Genomic DNA, 14,204 nt, shown 5'->3' on the forward strand with positions numbered 1-14,204 from the left:
GGGAGGTGAGGTAGGAGGGGGCGAGGTGATGGAGAGCCTTGAAGCCGAGGGTGAGGAGTTTCTGCCTGATGCACAGATTGATTGGTAGCCACTGGAGATTTTTGAGGAGGGGAGTAATATGCCCAGAGCGTTTCTGGACAAAGATAATCCGGGCAGCAGCATGAAGTAAGGATTGAAGTGGAGTTGAAGTGCACATAGTAAGTGCTTCACAAATACCATTAAATAAAATGGAAGAGGTGGCTTCAGAAGGGTGTTTTAGGCTTAACTTTGATCCTCAAATCTGCCCCAGAAGCCGGGAGCAGGAATACAGGTTGAGTTTTTCCAACCACTTAGTACTCTCAGTTGTCACTCAATAAACACCATTATGTTTTCTCTTCCTACTTTACTGTTATTGCTATTATTATTTATTGTATAATATACTTTAATATTTAAGTATTGTTTCAATCGATCAATCAATCAAATTGAAGTACAACAGAAGACCAAGGTACATTCTTTACACACAAGGAGCTAAAACTTTACAAAAGTGTTACAGGTGCCTGTGACACACAACCATTCAGTGGCAGAACTGGAATGAGATCTTGGGGTCCTTTTATTTTTTTTTGGCCAAGTCATTCTGAATATTACATTCAACCATGACTAACTAAATGTGCTAGGGTGCCTATTCCTCCTACCACAAATTATCTCCAATCCCCAGAGTTGAAACATAAAGCTATTATTAATCATGGAAAAAGAATGACAATTCCGTTGAGGTTGTCCTAGGAAGCAGTCCCAGAGTGGAAACAACTTGGGACTGGGCAGTCATTTAGGTTGTGGGGGCAGGGACCACAGAGAGCCGCCGATCCCGGCCTACCGAGATTCCCAGGTGGTGTGCCTTCTCAGCGGAGCCCCGGGCCCCTCTTCCCATGGGGAATCACCCAGGATATAACCTGGCTGAAGTTTGAGGGGATGGCATAGGCATCAGAAGAGTTGAAAGAGGTATGGAGGATCCCAATGGCTCCCGCCCCTACCCAGACCTTCCTGTCACCCCCACCAGCGAGATGAAGTGAGCCTCTTTCTCAGCAGAGGCCGGTGCTCCCCAGCCCAAGACAGGTCTGGTGACTCTGGAGAGGTGCAGGGGAAAGGTGAGGGGCAGGAAAGGGAAATTTCAATATAAGCCTAGAATAAGAGGATCAAAGTTAGAATTTCTTCTATTCTTTTATTTTACATTCCTGAGGGTAGATGAAGAACTCCAGCTAGTACCCCCTCCATGGACATATGAAGGGCCGTAGGTCTTTGTGAGTGAGGGGAACTCAGCCACCAATCAGTCATCAGTTGAAAGAGTCAGTATCCGGGACTCAGAAGACCCCCCCCCCCCCCCCCCCCATCTCCGCCACTGGTCTGCTGTGTGATCTGGGAATAGCCGCTTAATCTTTCTGTGCTCCATTTTCCTCGTCTGCTAAGTGCCTAGTACAATGCCTAGTATCCGGTAAGTGTTCACCAGATATCACTGACTGATCAATCAACCTGTAGCTTTCATTCAAAAATCATAGCTTTGGGAAACATCGTGGCCTAGTGGATAGAGCATGGACCTGGAAGTCAGAAGAACCTGGCTTCTAATCCCGGCTCTGCCATGTGTCTCCTGTGTGACCTTGGCCTAGTCACCTCACTTTTCTGAGCCTTCAGTTGCCTCATCTCAAAAATGAAGGGTGAGACTGAGCACTGCTTGGGACCAACCCGATTTGCCTGTATCTGCCCAAGTGCTTAGTACAGTGACTCACATATAGTAAGCTCTGAGCACATACCATAATTATTATTTGAATGGGTGGGAGTTCTAAACTGGGGGAACAGCCCGAGAGAGGGGAGAGACCTAGTAGTAATGAGAGTGAGGCAGAGCTAGAAGATTGGCCAGGGATGAATTAAAAGAATATGTTGGGGAAGAGAAGGTGAAGCAAATAGATATGAAAGGTAAAGGAGCTACTGAGTAGGCATAAAAGGATAGGAAGGGATTTGACTAGTTCATAATAATAATAATAATGGTATTTGTTAAGCATATACTTCGCCAGGCCAGAGTAGATACAAGATAATCAGCCAGTTAGTTGCTCAGTTGTATTTATTGAGTGCTTATTTTGTGCAGAACACTCTACTAGGGGCGTAGGAGAGTACAGTAATACAATATAAAAGACACATTCCCTGTCCATAACGAGCTTACAAGCTAGAGGGGAAGGCAGACGTTAATGTAAATAAATACTGGAGATAAGTGCTATGGGGCTGGATGAAAGAAGGGAGCAAATCAGGATCTCAATGAAGGGAGTGGGAGAAAAGGAAATCAGGGCTTATTCAGGGAAGACGTTTTGGAGGAGCTGTGCCTTCAATAAGGCTTTGAAATTGGGGAGAGTGAGCATCCATCGGATATGAAGATGAAGGGCACTCCAGCTCAGAGACAGGATTTGGGTGACAAGTAGGCAGTGAGATAGACTAAATCGCGGTGCAGTGAGTAGGTTAGCACTAGAGGAGTGAGGTGTGCAGGCTGGGCTGCAGCAGTGAGGTGAAGTAGGAGGGGGCAAGCTGATTGAGTGCTTTAAAACCAATGATAATGTTTTTCTGCTTGATGTGGAGGTGGATTGGAAACCACTGGAGATTCCTGAGGAGTGGGGAAACATGGCCTGACCGTTTTTGTAGTAGAATGATCCGGGCAGCAGAGTGAAGTATGGTCTGGAATGGTGAGAGACGGGAGACAGGGAGTTCAGTAAGTAGGCTGATGCAGTCATCAAGTTGGGACAGGATAAGTGATTGGATTAATGTGGTAGTAGTTTGAATGGAGAGGAAAGAAAATTGTTTTATGTACTTCAATATTTAAGTACTAAGTCAATCAAATAGAAGTACAACAGAAGGGCAAGATACATTATTTGCATATAAAGAGCTTACATTTTACAAACGATTTATAGGTGCTTGTGAATGCCTGAGTTCTAAAATGACAGATGGAAAACGAAATTTAATTGAAAAATACTCCTGGATGAGGTGGGCTTCCCAGAGGGATTTGAAAAGGGGAGAAATGAGGCTTGGCAGGTTTGAAGGAGAGAGGGCGCACCAGGCAGGAGGAAGTGTGCAGTCCAAGGGATTTAAGAAGGGGAGTTAAGAAGGAGACATAGTAAGAAGGTCTGGGGGGATTGGAGAGTGTGATATGGGGTGTAGTGGGAGAAGAGAATGAGTAGGCAAGGGAGAGAGAGCTGATTTAGGATGGTCCACGGTGTTTACCTGATAATATCTCTAATCTCCAGAGTTGAAACAGAATGATGATGAGTCCATTGATGTTGTTCTAGGAAGGAGTCCCAGAGTGGGAACCACGTGGGACTGGGCAATTATTTAGGTTGTAAGGATTGAGACCACATGGAGCCCACGATCCTGGCATTCTGAGATTCCCAGACAGTAAACTGCTTTAGTAAATCTCCAGGCCTGTACTCCCATGGGGAATCTCGCAGGAAATAACCCAGCCGTCGTCTGAGGGGATGGCACAGACATGCGGAGAGCCGAGAGGGGAAAGGAGGATCCTGACAGACCCCTCCCCTCACCCAGACCTTTCTGTCACCCCCACACGCGTCCAGGAGAGCCTCTCTCTCAGCAGAGATCGATGCCCCCTAGCCCAGGACAGGCCCAGTGTTTCTGGAGAGGAGCACGGGAGGGTGAGGGGCAGGGAAGGGAAATTTCAATTGAACCCCACGATACAACAGGAATTTTCCTGTTCTTTCTTAATAATAATAATTGTGGTATTTGTTAAATGCTTACCATATGCCAACACCATACTCAGTGCTGGAGTAGATATGATATAGTCAGATTGGACACTGCCCCTTTCATGCAGGGACTCACCCTCATAAACCTCATTTTACAGCTGAGAAAACCGAGGAACAGAAAATTTAAGTGACTTGCCCGAGGTCTCCCAGCAGGTAAATGGCAGAGTCGGGATTAAGACCAAGGTCCCCTAGACTCCCAGAACCATACTATCTCCACTAGGCTGTACTGCTACTCCATTTATGTAGAATTATGTGACCACAATCCTTGCAGATGTTTGCAAATGGAATAGACTTCTAGGAGTCAGGAATGGTTTCAATGCCATTCTGAAACAAGGCAGGTTGATTGGAGGAGATGAACAACCTGATTAGTGTTTGGTACAGTGTCTGGAACATAGTGAGCGTGAAAAATTACCATTAAAAAAAACCGAGATTCCCTCCAACCCAAAGAGTTTCTCCTCTTCTGTGCACCTTTCTCTGGAATATCATTCTCATCCGTATCTTTTCTAAATGTCCTTAGGCAGTCAACGTCAATTCCCAGAAAATGAACAATGTCACCGTGAAGACAGAATTCCTCCTGCTAGGATTTTCAGAGGTCCGGAAGCTGCAGCTGGTCCAGGCCGCGTTGTCCCTCCTGACCACGTGAACCATAGGGTGCTTGGCTTGTCCAGGCCACGAGGTGGTCCCGAGCCATCCTCTAGGGATCTCCCTCGGAGCAGCTCCTGCTTTATCTACAGGGACAGTGCCCCATCTGGAGGGTTTCTCGGTGTCTAAGGGAGAGCACAGAGGGATTGAGAGCTCCCCTCTGTTCCTTCCTGGCTGACCGAACCCAGGAATATGAGGCGAAAGAGGGGATCAACCCAGCCCTGCGGAGTTCAGCGACGCCCAGCCCCACACTGCCCCAGCGAGAGTGACTGGGAGTGAGTGGGATGGAGTGGGGTGGGGGGGGGACCAAGATGAGGATGGAAGGGATGGAGCCAGTCTGGGGCCTAAATTGGTGTTAGGAAAAAGGCTGCGGCCACTAGTAGGGGAGGTGGGCTTGTAGGAGGAGAGGTGGTTTCCAGTTCAGTAGCCCCCAACCATCAGACACGTCTCCTCCTTCCTCCTCAAACCTCACTTCCATGCCAACCACCCGCCGGGATATGGTGCTCCAGCACTGTGTTAGCACTACAGACAATGACATCGGCCTTCAGTGGTTCCCAGAATCTCTTGCAGAGGGTAAATGACAAGTAGGGCTGAGAGAATGTGACCAGCTTTGGACAGCCACCAGCACTATCAGAAATTCCTCCTTGTAAGAGTTATTCCCAAATATTGGAAGGAGACAAATACTAGGAAAGGTTGTAATCCCTGCCCTCAGGAACTTTCCAGTATACCGGGCTAAGTTGACACAACATAATTTACCATCAGTCAATCAATCTTGAATCATATTTATTGAGCGCTTACTGTGTGCACTAAGTCCTTGGGAGAGTAATAATAATAATGATAATAATTATTATTATTATTGATAATAATAACAGCAGTACTTGCTAAGCCCTTACTCTCTCCCAAACAATGTCCTAAGCACTGGGATAGGTATATGTTAAGCAGGTTGGATGCAGTCGTTGTTCCACATGGGGCTCACAGTCTTAACCCCCATTTTACAGATAAGGAACCTGAGGCTCAGAGAAGTTAAATGACTTGCCCATGATCACACAGCAGACATGAGGCGGAGCCGGAATTAGAATCCAGGTCTTCTCACTCCTGACTCCCAGGCCCGTGCACTATCCGCCTTATAATGCCATACCAGACACAGTCCCTGCCCCTACTAGAAGGAAAAAAAGAATGGAAAGATGAAAACGCAATGAATGCGTGTCATTTTACAGATGAGGGAACTGAGGCCCAGAGAAGTAAAGCGACTTGCCCAGGGTCCCGCAGCAACAAAGGGACAGAGTCAGGATTAAAACCCAAGTCCTCTGACTCCCACTAAGCTATGCTTGGGAGAGTACAATAGAACAGAGCTGGTAGATATGTATGCTGCCCTCAAGGAGCTCACACTGAGGCAGAGAACTTCCAGTCCCTTGCTTTTCCCACTGAATGAGTATGGAAATGAGTTGAGGTCACCATGAAACAACAGGTCTGTGGGAAGAAGGCGGCCGCTTCCTGGTTCACCGGGAGTCTGAGTCTTGTTCTTCTGTTCTTCTGCGACGTCCCCTCGGTGCTGAAGATCAACTGCTCCGAGAACCACGTCACGATCGATGTGAGTGTTGCTATTGGTTCCTGTTTGGGTTTTGTGTGCTTGGTTTCCATCATGGCATCGTATGACTCCATCTTCTCCACTGTGCCGAGGATCCCACCAGCCAATAGTCAGTCGAAAGCCTTCTCCATCTGCCTGCCTCACCTTCTGGTGATCACCGTATTTCTCACGATATCTGCCTTTGATCACCTTAAGTCACCATCAGAAACCTCCACGACCCTGGACCTTCTGGTGTCCGTATTCTACACCGTGGTGCCCCCCACCATCAACCCTCATCTACGGCCTGAGGAACCAGGACGTGATGGCTTCCCTGGGGAGGATCCTTCGAGGGAATGGCTTCCATTTTGAAGAGAAAATCGTCATCTTCTGACTTGAATGATGCCAGTATCAGGCAAGGACCTAATCTTTGTACCCAAGCATGAGTTACCCAAATTTTCCCAAAGGAATCAATAAATCCATCAATAAATCATAATGATTGAGTGCTTACTGTGTGCAGAGCACTGTACCAAGAGCTTGGGAGAGGACAGTATAACAGAGCTGATAGACACGTTCGCTATCTACCACTCAGGAGCACCTATTTTGAATCAACTGTGCCTGAGCACTGTAGTAGTTGTTTGGAAGAGAACAATGAAAGTTGTAGGCATGATCAATCAATCAATGGTATTTATTATGACTATGTACAGAGCACTGTTCTAATGACTTGGGAGAATAAAAAGAGTTAGCAGAAACAATCTCTGCCTTCAACAAGCTTACTAACTAAAAGGGGAAAAAGCCACCAGAATAAACTGTAGACAGGAGAAAAAGAAAAGGGGATATTTTACTGGGTAAATGATAAGGTATTCACAGTATTTATGCTAATGCTAAGGGGGTTTGTGAATACTCATGGTCATAGGTGGTACAAGATTCTGAACAGGCAATTCATTTATTCATTCAATCGTATTTATTAAGCGCTTACTGAGTGCAGACCACTGTACTAGGAGCTTGGAAAGTATAATTCAGCAGTAAAGAGAGACAATCCCAGCCCACAATGGGCTCACAGTCTAGAAGGGTGGAGATAGACAACAAAAAAGTAAACAGGTATCAATAGAAATAAATAGAATTATAGATATGTACATAAAACACATAAGTGCTGTTGAGGAGAGCAAAAGGAGAGAGATGGGGTGATGTGGAGGGGAGGGGGAGCTGAGGAAAAGGGGGTTTAGTCTGGGAGGAAAGGGGGGACTTGTAAAAACAACATTTGTGGTATTTGTTAAGCGCTTACTAATTGCTAAGCACTGAAATAAGCACTGAGATGGATACAAGGTAATCATTTCCCACATAGGGCTCACAGTAGGAGCGAGAACAGGCATCAAATCCCCATTTTTGCAGATGAGGGAACTGGTGCACATTAATTCATTCATTCAATCATATTTTGTGAGTGATTACTGTGTGCAGAGCACTGTACTAAGCACTTGGGAAGTACAAGTTGACAACATGTAGAGATGGTCCCTACCCAACAACGGGCTCACAGTCTAGAAGGGGGAGACAGACAACAAAACAAAACATGTAGACAGGTGTCAAAGTTTTCAGACCAAATAGAATTAAAGCTATATGCACATCATTAATAAAATTAATAGAATAGTAAATATGTACAAGTAAAACAGAGTAACAAATCTGTACAAATATATATATATATATATATACATATACATATACATATATATATATAAAAATATAAGTGCTGTGGGTAGGGGAAGGATGCAGTGCTGGGGGGATGCACAGAGAAGTTAAGTGACTCGCCCAAGGTCACACGGCAGGCACATGGAAGAGCCGAGATTAGAAACTGTGATTAAGATACCAGCAGCAGAAAATAGGAAGGCAAAGGAGGATAAGTAGGTTGGCTTGAAGGGCAGCACTGCTTAATGGATAGAGCACACGCATGGGAGTCAGAAAGTCCTGGGTTCTAATCCTCACTCTGCCACTTAATAATAATGATGGCTTTTATTAAGCGCTTACTATGTGCAAAGCACTGTTCTAAGCGCTGGGATTAGAACAAGGTTACAAGGTGATCAGGCTGTCCCACGGGGGGGCTTACAGTCCGAATCCCCATTTTACAGATGAGGTAACTGAGGCCTAAAGAAATTAAGTGACTTGCCCAAAGTCACCTAGCTGATGAGTGGCAGAGTCAGAATTAAAACCCAAGTCCTCTGACTCTCAGGCCCGTGTTCTACCTGGAAGAACATGTTCCTTCTTTGACTTTGAGAGCTCACTCACAGCTCATTGAACTGTTTCATTGGACTGTCCCAAGCATTTAGTACAGAGCTCTGCACATAAAAAGTGCTCAATAAACACCCTTGATTGACTGACTGATTGCTTGATTACACTTATAATTTCTTACTGCTAGCCGAAATGTAGCAACCCCAATTCCTTGTGGATGGAAGACAGTAATAGAAAACATATACAGTGATTAGAGATGACAATGTCAAGCTTGCATCCATGCTGGTGAGAAGATGGGGTAAAGGACGAAGGCAGTAAAGTCGAGGAGTGAGAAGCAGCATGGCCTCATGGATAGATCACGGGCCTGGGAGTCAGAGGTCCTGAGTTCTAATTTCAGCTCCTCCACTTATCTGCTTTGTGACGTTGGTCAATTCACTTCGCTTTTCTGTGCCTCTGTTCTTCTGTTCTCCCTCCTACTTAGACAGTGATCCCGATGTGGGACAAGGACCGTGTCCAACCTAATTCACTTGTATCTACCCCAGCCTTAGAAGAGTGTTCGACACACAGTAAGCGCTTAACAAATACCATTTCCGATCCCTGAGCAAGGAGGGGAGACTCTAACAGCCATCCAGACCCCTAACTCTTGCCGTTCCTCCTGTCAGGAATTTCCTCCCCGTTCAATCCACTCCATTCTGTCTCATTCTTGCACTTGGATTTGCTCCTTTTATTCACCCTTCATCGGTCCCACAGTGCTTATGTCCATATCAATCATTTATTTAGTTATACTCAAGTCTGTCTCCCCTTATAGACGGTAGGCAGGGATCGGGCCTACCAACTCTGTTATATTTACTCCTCCAAGTGTGTAGTTCAGTGCTCTGAACTCAGTAAACACTCAATAAATAAGATTTATTGATTGATTGATCGATAGCCCCACCAGGCCTCTGCTCTCCCCATCTTCAAAATCCTTCTGAAATCTTATCCCATCCCAAGCTGAGAAGCAGCATGGCCTAGGGGAAAGAGCACGGGCCTGAGAGTCAAAGGATATGGGTACTAATCCCAGCTCTGGCACTTGTCTGCTGTGTGGCCTTGGGCAAGCCACTTAAATTCTCAGTGATTCAGTTACCTCATCTGTACAATGAGGATTAAGACTGTGAGTCCCACGTGGGACAATCTGATAGCCTTTTATGTACCCCAGAGCTTAGAATAGTGCTTCACATATAGTAAACGCTTAACAAATACCATAATCATCATCATCACAGAGAACGTTTCCCCGTTCATTTCTCTTCTCTCCAGATCACACCTACTAATTTCCTTTGCTTTTCTAAAGATGTCTTAAGCTTGTTATTATCAGGGAACGTATCTTCTATTTCTGTCGTATTGTATTCTCTACCCAGTCCCTTAGTACACTGCTCGGCACATAATAAGCACTCAATAAATACCACTGATTGACCTTTATACATGCCCTATTACTTAAGAACTTATGTTTCCTTCTTCCTTCTGTCTATAACTTTAGTGTCTGTTTCCCCCCTCTAGATTGAGGGGAGTGTTTATGTTTAGATAGTCTACAACTGTCTCTTAAAGATCTTCGCATAGGTCTCTGCACACCTTTGGAGTTCAATAAATACTACAGATTGAATGATTTATTAAATTACCTCTTCAGCACTTTTTCACCACCTCTGCAGTTATGTATGTTTTTATAAACCCACCTAGGAGGAGGTTGAATCCTTCCAGAGGCCAGTGAGGACTTTTTTTGTAAGGTATTGGTAATGTGCTTACTTTGTGCCAACTACTGAGCTTTGTGCTGTAGTGGATACAAGTTAATCCCAGACTAAGCCCCTCTTTTCCTCTGCTCCTTCTCCCCTCCTCATCACCTCGACTTGCTCCCTATGTTCTAGCCCCCTCTCCCCGCTGCAGCACTTGTGTATGTTTGTACCTATATATAATTCTATTCATTTATATTAATGATGTGTATATATCTATAATTCAATTTATTTATGTTGATTCTACTTATGCCAGTTTACTCGTTTAGATGACCATCACCCCGCTTCTAGACTGTGTGGCTGAATTGTACTTTCCAAGTGCTTAGTACAGTGTGCTTCACATAGTAAACGTTCAATAAATATAACTGAATGAATGAAGGAAGGAATAATCAGATTGGACAATAGTCCTTGTCCATACGTGGATTACAGTTTAAGTAAGGAGGGCATAGAATTAAATCCCCATTTTACAGTTAAGGAGACTGGTGCTTAGGAGAAGTAAAGTGATTTGACCAAGGTCACCTAGCTAACATGTGACTAAATGCTGGGGTAGTTACAAGATCATCACGTTGGATACAGTCCCTATCCTACATAGGGCTCTCAGTCCCTCAGAGGGGGTAAATGAGGCACTGGGAAATGAAGTGACTTGCCCAAGGTCACAGAGCAGATGAGCGGTCGAGTCAGGATTAGAACCAAGGTCCTCTGGCTCCCAGGCCCGCACTCTTTCCACTAGGCCAAGCCTCTTCTAGTCTCCAGACACTAACTGAGCCTGCCAATATGTCACTCCCTACCTCTGTGTTGAGGGTTCTGATTCTCCATTGGTTACTCTGAGCCAATCACATTCCCCAGATGAGCCTATGAGGAAATATTCTATTTTTGATATGGTATTTGTTAAGCCCTTACTTCTTGTCAAGCACTGTTCTAAGCGTTGGGGTAGATACAAATCATTCAGGTTGCATACAATCCCTCTTCCATATGAGGTACACAGTCTACATAGGAGGGATAACCAGTATTGCATCTCCAGTTTGCAGCTGAGGAAACTGAGGCCCAGAGAAGTGAGATGAATAGCTCAAGGCCACATGGCAAGCATTCGGGAGAGCTGGGACTCTCGTGCCCAGGTTATTTCCACTAAATCATGCTGCTTCTCCTATTCAGAAGTGTATCACTCTCCCTCCCTCCCTCTCTCTCTCTCTCTCTCTCTGTCTCTCTCTCTCTGTCTCTCCTTCGCTCTCTCTCTCTCTGGATAAGGGTATACGTATATAGAAGAACATGCTGCTGTTGCCTTGGGAACATCATGGGCCAGGACTGTTGCTGCAGTTGGGAATGTCAGGTTCTTATCTCTGTAGGACCTCAGGAACCATGTGCCCAGAGGCTTCTCGCGTCATCTGGCCCACGAGGTCCATCCACAGGGGCCCAGGTCGGTCCTCCAGGGATCCCCCTCGGAGCAATGACTGCTTTTATGTATGGGAACTGGGTCCGTTTTGATAGCTGGTCAATATCCATGGGAGAGCAGAGAGTGGCTGAGGTCTCCTGGCCGGCCCTTTGAGGCTGAACGAACCCAGGAATCCTAGGAGAAAGAGGAGGCCAGCCCAGTCCAGAGGAGGTCAGTGCCCCCCGCCAGCCCCAGCTTCCCTGGTGAGAGTGAACAGGAGTGGAGAGAGGCAGGATGGAACCAGAAGGATGGAACCAGAAGGATGAAGCCAGAGATGGAGCCATTCTGGGGAGATTCTCGAAGTTGGGGAACAGGTTAGAGTTCACTCATTCATTCAATCGTATTTATTGACCACTTACTGTGTGCAGAGCACTGTACCGAGCGCTAGAAAAGTACAATTCAGCAACAAATAGAGACAATCCCTGCTCACAACGGGCTCACAGTCTAGAAGAGGGGTGATAGCAGTTCAGAACAAGACCATATCCCAAACAGGGCTGGCTTGTAGGTGGGGAATGGCTTCCCAGCAGTAATAAATCATAAATAAGTTTGGTATATATTAAGCGCTTATTGTGTGCCAAGCGCTGTTCTAACCTCTGGGTTAGATACAAGGTAATCAGGTTGGACACAGTCCCTGTCCATCATGGAGCTCACACTCTTATCCCCATTTTACAGATGAAGTAACCAAGGCACAGGGAAGTGAAGTGACTTGCCTAAGGTCACACAATAGACTTGTGAGGGAGCCGGGATTAGAACTCACATCCATCTGACTCCCAGGCCCGTGCTGTATCCACCTGTGGCCCCATCACCGACACAACTCTCCTCCCTTTAGCATCCCCACACTGGCTACCATGGCACCCACCCACCAGGCTCGGATGCTACAACCGAGCATCCGCACGATGCTGCAGTCACTTTGGCTATCAATGGTTCCTGTATGTCAAAAACGTTTTCAGCGGGAACGTGATTGACAGGGATGAGAGAGTGTGACTGATTCTGGGAAAAACCCCGGTACCATCATCAATTCTTCTGTCCCACGTTCTCCTATTAATCAATGCCTTACCGTGGCAGGAGAGTTTTCATACACCAGTGTAGTTTAGAGCTATGCCATTGAGGGATACTCTCGCTAGGGTTACCCATAACTGAAAAGTCTAAGCGGAAGCATCAGACAAAGTTGATTTCTCTTTGCTGGGCAGCAGCGGGATAGGAACGAGTCAAAGGCAGATGAACAAATGATCAAAATGTGGGTCAAAGACAACGGCAGAGACTCAGGGTTTCACTGCGCAGAAGGAGGCAACGGCAAAGCACTTCTTTATGTTTACCAAGAAAACTCTATGGATATACATACCAGAATGACCTCTGGTAGCTTATCCTTAAAGCCTTTTTGGTAAACATATGGCAGTGATTTACCTTCTTCCATGCCGTAAACTTGAGTCTCTGCCCTAGACGCTCTCCCATGCCCCGCACAGCTGAATTTTGACTTGTAGCAAATGGCCTTCCACTCGCTAGCCACTGGCCAATCCAGGAATGGAATGGGCAGGCCTCTGCTTGACTCTCCCTCCCGTAGCCAAGGCTGGTAGAGTACTGAAAACTCTCCAGGTGCGATCCTGAGAGGGGCTGAGTATATTAGTTTGAGTATGAAATCACTTCTAGACAAACACTAGTCATAGTCAGGGACTGTACCTACCAACTCCATTATGCTGGACTCTCTTGACATTTATTACAGTGCTCTGCACACAGTAACTGCTCAATAAATATGTCGATTGACCTACAATATTTCACGGCAGCCAGGTTCATCTTTCTATGTTCTCTGGTAGCCTCCTATCTCCAATTTATTTTAGGTTTCTATCTCCCCAAATAACAATAATGCCTTTGTCTCTTGTTAAATGGTAATTATACACCAAGCACAGTAGTACGTACAGAGGTGGATGCACAGTAATCAGATAGGACTCAGTGTTTACCCCACACTGGGCTCAAAGTCTCAGTAGCGAGGAGATATTCAGGTCTTGAATTTATGTTTTATAGATGAAGAATCTAATGCGCAGAGAACTTAGGGATGTTGCCCAAAGTCACACAGGAGGCATGTGGTCAAGCCAGAACTAGAAGCCAAGCCCTCCAACTCCAAAGACTATGCCCTTTCCACTACACTATGCCACTCCAACAAGACTGTGGGCCTGGAATTCCTTGACAGGAGGGATCATTTGTACTAATGCTACTGAACTCTGTAGGTGCTCAGTACGTGCAAATGATTGATTTGCTCCTACAGAAATTAATGTTGATTCCTTTATCTATGCCATCAAGGTCTGTAAATTGAAATCTTCCCTCTTCTTGTGCAGGGAGTCGACATCATCCTCCAGAAATGTCTAACATCTCCACGGTGAGGGATTTCCTCCTGCTGGGATTCTCGGAGGTCCGGGAGCTGCAGCTGGTCCACGCTGCGCTGTTCCTCCTGGTCTACCTGGCGGCCCTGACGGGGAATCTCCTTATTTTCGCTGTTACCGCCCTCGACCGGCGTCTCCACACTCCGATGTACTTCTTCCTGAGGAACCTAGCCTTCATCGATCTGTGCCTCATCTCCACCACTGTCCCGAAATCCATTACCACCTCCCTGACTAACTGCCGATCCATCTTGTTCTTAACCTGTGCCACCCAGCTCTTCCTGATGGTCCCATTTCCTGTCTCGGAGTTTTTCATCCTCACGGCGATGTCCTAGGAACGCTACGCTGCCATCTGCTTCCCCCTGCGCTACGAGGTCCTCATAAATCCAGGGACTTGTGGGAAAATGGCGGCCTCCTCCTGGCTCCGGGGAAAGCTGTTCAGGGTCTTCT

At 46.1% G+C, this 14,204-nt stretch overlaps 1 non-coding gene across 1 annotated transcript; it reads right to left on the reverse strand.

Annotated features, from left to right (window-relative positions):
- Positions 1-12,855: 12,855 nt before the first annotated feature.
- Positions 12,856-12,993, reverse strand: LOC119921627. Its single transcript, XR_005448572.1, has one exon. It is a non-coding gene; the product is annotated as a small nucleolar RNA SNORA7 (small nucleolar RNA).
- Between the last annotated feature and the right edge of the window lie 1,211 nt (positions 12,994-14,204).

Source organism: Tachyglossus aculeatus, assembly GCF_015852505.1.
Source record: "Tachyglossus aculeatus isolate mTacAcu1 chromosome 12 unlocalized genomic scaffold, mTacAcu1.pri SUPER_6_unloc_3, whole genome shotgun sequence".
Lineage (NCBI taxonomy): Eukaryota > Metazoa > Chordata > Mammalia > Monotremata > Tachyglossidae > Tachyglossus > Tachyglossus aculeatus.